The 6,264-nt window shown below is 32.5% G+C and overlaps 1 protein-coding gene across 1 annotated transcript in view; it reads left to right on the top strand.

Annotated features, from left to right (window-relative positions):
- Window positions 1-377: 377 nt before the first annotated feature.
- LOC148600788 (uncharacterized) overlaps window positions 378-6,264 on the top strand; it is a 42,236-nt gene continuing 36,349 nt past the window's right edge. The window contains exon 1 of the mRNA XM_088554514.1: window positions 378-630. The gene's annotated coding sequence lies outside the window, so the exon portion shown is untranslated. The remainder of the gene's footprint in view (window positions 631-6,264) is intronic.

Here is a 6,264-nt window from a genome sequence, read left to right as displayed (position 1 = left end):
TTAGAAGTATTTGATTATGATGTACACACGAACAATATTTCTGGCTAATTTAAACAATTTAACTCTGAAGATAATCTTAAAAACAAGTAATTACTCAGCGCAACTTTTGTCTGCTTGGTTATTCCCCTTAGACCTGAAATGTCGCTTTATCGCTACAGTTCAGTGAATAGTCGAATACTACTCACTCCAATATTTTCGTCATTATGTTAGAAATTGTTAGAGTGGTTGGACGAAAAAGATTTTTCGGTTAGAATCGTTTGAAATCTCTTTGACTATCGTTTGATTATGGCTGCTGATAGACCTCGGCGAAATATCCCTGGAATTAACTATCTGAGTCTTTCAGAATATGGTTTTCCAGATGCTTCCAGTTTGATGTCGGCTAAAAAAGAAGAGGTAAATTTGGAGAAATCGGAGATAAAAACCCCATGTAGCATTAAGGAAAGGCTAGATCAGGCTAACAGCTTAGATCCACCTTTTAATGAAGATGATGGTAGTGATGTAGAGATGGTACAGTTGAAGTTAGCCTTGAAGACTACAGAGGATGAATTAAAAAGCAGAAGCTAGAAAAAGAAAAACGGAAACTTAGAGAAGAGCTCAGCAAGAAGCAGTTAGAGTTACAGAAAGAGCAAGGTGAGAATGAGAAATGTGTTGTCAAAGAAAACAGCTAATTCGTTTATGACAGATTCTAAAGATATTTCTTTGAATGATTGAAGACAGTTCGAGTGTTTGAATGCTTTGGTAGATACAAAATTGTCTAAATTAGGTCTTCTGGATCAGGTTATTGATTTCAGTTCGTCACTGTCAAGTGACGACTCTCACAAAAGGGCATTAAGCAGTAAAAAGAAGTTAGGTAGATTTGAAATTTCTGCTAGTACGGATGCTAGCTCTGACAGTGATGAGTTAAGATCTAAGAAAAAGAAGAAGAGACCAAATTCGGGTATAAAAGCTAAGGCTTCTGACAGTCAAAACCGAGTTGCTCTGGCCCCAGTCTGCCCTCCAATATGAATTTGTGAACCAGTCTGTGTCGTTCAACGACTTGGACGTGAAGCTTTTCACTGCCATTGAATTAGAAATAATCACCAGTAAATGCATTTCTGAGAAGGAGCGAAATGGACGTTTAAATTTGCTAAAAAAAGATTACATATTACAGCAATATATATGCATGGAAAGGTTTGCTGTCTTTTTACGCGGCATGGTTGAGAAAAATTGAGTTGGGTCAGAAGTCTTGGGATGACGATCTGTCTTCTATAGAAGTCCCAATTCGTACACAGTATGTGCTTCCTAAATCAAAGATTTCTGTTCCTTTTTTTAAACCAGCAGAGAGTGATCAAGCCTGGTTTTGTACTTTATTAAATAGGAGTCGCTGTACGCAAAAAGGGGCCCACAACACTTTTATTAAAGGTCAGCAAAGATTAGTGCAGCATATCTATGCAGTCTACTTTAAAAAAGATTAAAAAACAAATTGTTTCATCCCGAATGCGACAGTTCTTGTCCTTATTTTCCTAAATCGGGATGAATAGCACCGAAGTCGTCTTCTGCTTTGAACCCGGAGGCCGAAACTTTTTACCCCGCATATCTAAAGCGAGTTACTCTTACATCAGATTCTTCCGTCACGAGTAACAATCTTATGTTGGGTTCTGACAAGTCTGTTGGTTCAGATTGTAAAGTTTGTCATGAAATTTACGAGCTGGACAAAGGCTGGTTTAATTGTTTTGATTTTTGGTTGCAGATCTTGAATGTATTATTCTTTCTAAAAAGTACAATTACAAATACTGCAGAATTCCTGTTTTGTCGCGTTTAAATATCGATTTTTATTTCAAATTTATGTTGGCAGGGTATGAAATATGGTTATCCGATTGGTTATGAAAATTCAGAAAAAAAATTATCCTGTTGTTCACAATCTCAAGGTAGCGGTTGAGTTCCCAGGCGATATTGACAATTATCTGAGAAAAGAAATCGAATGTAAAGAAGTGATTGGTCCTTTTCACTCTAATCCTTTTTCTCACGATATCGTTATATCACCCTTAAATAGTGTTCCGGAGAAAGATTCTTCTGAGGGAAGGTCATCTTAGATTTGATTGAAAGAGGAAGCGGTGGTGTTAACGGCTTCATTGATAAAAATTTTTACTTAGGTGAGGAAGTAAATCTGAAATATCCTAATGTTGACGTCTTTGTAGACTTAATTAAAAACATGGACGGAATTGTCTTTTTTTTCAAGCGGGATTTGCGAAGGGCTTATAGGCAGATATTTATCGTCAATACAGAAAAAACTGAAGTATTTCTCAATGCTTACAGACTACAAGACTGTATATTTGATTTTGGTGGAAATGATATAGAAATTGTTAATTCATAAATTTAGTTGGAACAAAAGCTATCATATAACGGAAAATGTGTGGAAACTTAGAAACATGTTGCGTCACATCGAAGGCAATGTTCGCAGTGACTAAAGAGTAATCAAGGGAACCAAGGTTGTAGCGGTAATCAAAATAATGTAATCCAGGGACAAAGACCAGACATGGAAAACAGACACACACAACAAAGAACATAGAATAACTAAAATCATACATACAAGGTAACAAAAGCAAATGAGCAACTCGGACTCCACTAAAAACTGGGAGCATGGACCATGTGCACCGGTAGGGTAAGCGTCCTCTGCTTTTCTAGAAACACCCGCCGAGTTGCTCATAAAAAGTCAAGTCCGGGGTAGACGAAAGCGGAAAGGAAAACTACGACACGTTGAATAAATCAGTTTTCATGGCGCAGATGGATACAAAGTGTGCGTAATATGCCGAAATAGAAAAGGGAAGATTTAGTGGCACACCAAGGGAACAAAGACTCTGTAAATTATGTAACTACAATCAAATAGAGAAGGAATACCATTTTCTTTATTGGTATGTCCTACATAAAGGAATATTAGACGTAAAATATTACCGAAATATATAATAGATGGCCTAGTATTCACAAGCTTAAGTTTCTTTTATGTACAGAATCAAACGTTCTCCAGGGTAAAGTAGGGAAGTTTATTGACTATGCTTTGAAATTGAGACAAGAAGCTTATTTTCTTGCCACTCTAATTAAATACAATGGACTGTAATTTAAAGTTTCTGGTTATACCTCTATAATTCAGATATGCTCATTTTTGTATATTTATTAGGGAATCTCCATTCCAATGTTTTTCATGTTAATATGTTATGAATATATTAATATTATAATCACAACTTATGGCGAGGAAGTGTAAAAGTTTACAACCAATAAAGAATCTAAGTATAAAACAAGATGGTACGTATACCAAGCACAAGCTAATTAATAAAAACAACAACTTATCATATATCATACGCAAATGCTAAAATATTCAAGTAAATGGCGATTTCTAATTTAAATCTATAATTAATATTATTATCATTAAAAAAACTCTTCATGACCACTTCATCCAAAGATGGTAATCAAATACTGAAAATGGTGCTTAAATATTGAAGTACCGACTTCAAAATAAAATCATGGTATTGAAAATTATTTTGATATACTTAATGATAAAGATATTGCAACGCTTTGTAAATTTCGACTCATATGTCATAAACTTCCTGTTGAAAGTGAGTGTTTAAGAAACAAAAAGAGATAACAGAATATGCCCTTTTGTGGGAATGACGTTATAGGTGATGAATATCACTATTTGTTAAAATGCAAGTCCTTCGAGGTGGAAAGAAAAGTATATATGAATAAAAGTTTAAAGTGAATTTCAACGTTTTAAAGTTCATTAAACTAAATAAATGAATACAACAAAGAAGTCTGAACTGCGTAAGTTGTGTCAATTTATTAGAACTGTCAAATGGATTCTCTCATTTAGCCATTTACTCATCACCTTGATTTTACATAATGTATCCACCACACACAAATCCACATCTTTTTATGTGCTACTTATCTTTGTATTTACCTTTTTACTTTTTTGTTAGATTTGTTATTTATACTTCAAATTTGTTACTAGTGTATTTATTTTTCTTACTTTTTTTATCTGTTTGCTATTTGTACTTCAATCTTTGTTCCTCAACAACTGTACATTAATATTGTAAAAAAATGCATGTTTATCTGTATACCAATGTTTCTACATAGGTTAAGCAGAATAAAATATATTAAAATTTTCATTTATTTTTTTTAAAAGTATTATTATTTAATCAAATTCATTAAATGTTATTTTTACAATATTTTCTTACATTTTCTTTCTTTCTTTTTTTTTTTTATTAAAAATCAAATCAAATAACAGTAATTTAAATAATAGATGTACTTCCTTGCATTTTACTGAAAACAATATGCCGAATTTAATGTTAAAACATGAAAATAATTAATATCTTTTTATGAAAAAGACTATATCCCTTCTAATACCTTATCACAACCATCTAATTAGGTAAAATGGTTTTGTAGGACAACTGGGCGGTATATTTTCACAAATGTAGGACTAGTGGGTATAAACCAAAAGACCATTATTTAGGCGGCATCCTGCGCAAGGCACCCGGGCATGCCGAAAAGTATGATTGCATATTTTTTATCCAATTAACATGAACAAAAACAAAATTATTTAGGCAAAAGCACAGAGTCGTATTTACACAAAAAAAACAACATATAAATAGATTCGCGATCAAGCATTCATGTAAAACTCAAATTGATGTGTGGCTCCTTTAAGCTTGGGTGAGCACGGACTCTACGAAGCTATATTTTATATTAACAAAAACAAACCAAAAAACAACAAAAACAAAAACAAAACAAAACAAAACAAAACAAAACAAAACAAAACAAACAAACAAACAAACAAACAAACCAAAAACAAAACAAAAGTCATCAATGCCTTTTGATCCATGAAAATTGTGCCAGAACATTTCACTTTCATTGTTTTCATCAATATTAAGATACCTCCACTAAATTAACATGTTTTAATCTCTTATCTTTCACGTCAAAGCTGATCTTAACAATCATAGGGCCTTTTTCATTTGTTTCAGTATTTTGTTATTATAAATGTTATCCATAAATATTTTGAAATTTATATGTTTGTCTTAATAACTAAATTTTATTGCTTTGAACAAGGTGATCCATAGATTGTTTTAGAAAAGGATTTTCTACAGTGGATAATATTTTTGTCTTTAGTTACATGCATTTGTGGCTATAACTTTATATCTTAGCTCTGGTAAAAAAATTGTACTGTTCTTTTATTGATTTCAAAAGTGCATTTGATACTTTTTTGGAGAGTTGGCTTGTGGCAGAAATTTGCAAAAGTCAAATATAAAGGAAAGATTTTCAAAGTTATTTACTGTATGTATCAAAATATTAAATCATGTGTACGACATGGTACTGAGTATTTGCAATATTTGTATTGTGAAATTGGTGTAAGACAGGGAGAGAACTTGTTTCCTTTCCTGTTTTCTATGTATTTAATCGACTTTGAAAACTACTTGTTAAAAAACAATGTAAAGAGTCTTGAAACTGCGTCAACACAATTGTTAGAAAATTTACATCTATGCATAATTTTTTCCTGATATTGTACGCAGATGATATGATTAATATGGCTGAATCAGAGAATGAATTGTCATTATCAAAATTTGAAGAGTATTGCATTGATGTGGAAATTAAGAGTTAATACTCAAAAGACAAGATTATGGTTTTCAGTAAAAGGAAACACAAGATGAGAACACCCATAAAGTTGTACGGAGTAGAATTGGAAACTGTAGATTGTCATTCTTATTTAGGATTGTTATTTTACTTTAATGGTAGCTTTTGTGCTGGTAGAAAGAAATAATTGATCAAGCGAACAAAGCAATGTATGCATTCAACCATAAGCTGCAAAATACTGCGATTCCTATTGATGTACAATTGATACTTTTCGATGTTTTAATAGCATCAATACTTAATTACTTTTGTGAAATCAGGGGATTTGAAAACCAAGAGGGGATAGAAAAACTGCACTTACAGTTTTGCCAAAAAAAAAATCTTGGCATGAGGAACAATACACCGAGCTATATGGTGTATGGAGAACTTGGACGTTTTCCGATTGAAATTAGTATCAAGCTAAGAATGTGTACTTTTTGGATCAGCATCGTAAAACACGAAAACAAACTATCTTGACTTATGTTGAAACTTCAGCAGAGTGATCAAGTAAATTTCAAGTGGTTGTCATTGAAAAAAAAGTACTAAAATCGATGTTGAGACAGAAACAAGTTGACCAATTTATGCAATCTGTGTAACTCCTCTCGTGGAGTTTTTTCTTTATAAAAACATTGT

The sequence above is a fragment of the Perna viridis genome, chromosome 12 (assembly GCF_037379345.1).
Source record: "Perna viridis isolate PV_CMFRI_1.1 ecotype Kerala chromosome 12, ASM3737934v1, whole genome shotgun sequence".
Taxonomy (NCBI): domain Eukaryota; kingdom Metazoa; phylum Mollusca; class Bivalvia; order Mytilida; family Mytilidae; genus Perna; species Perna viridis.
This window is presented reverse-complemented; position numbering and strand designations above follow the sequence as displayed.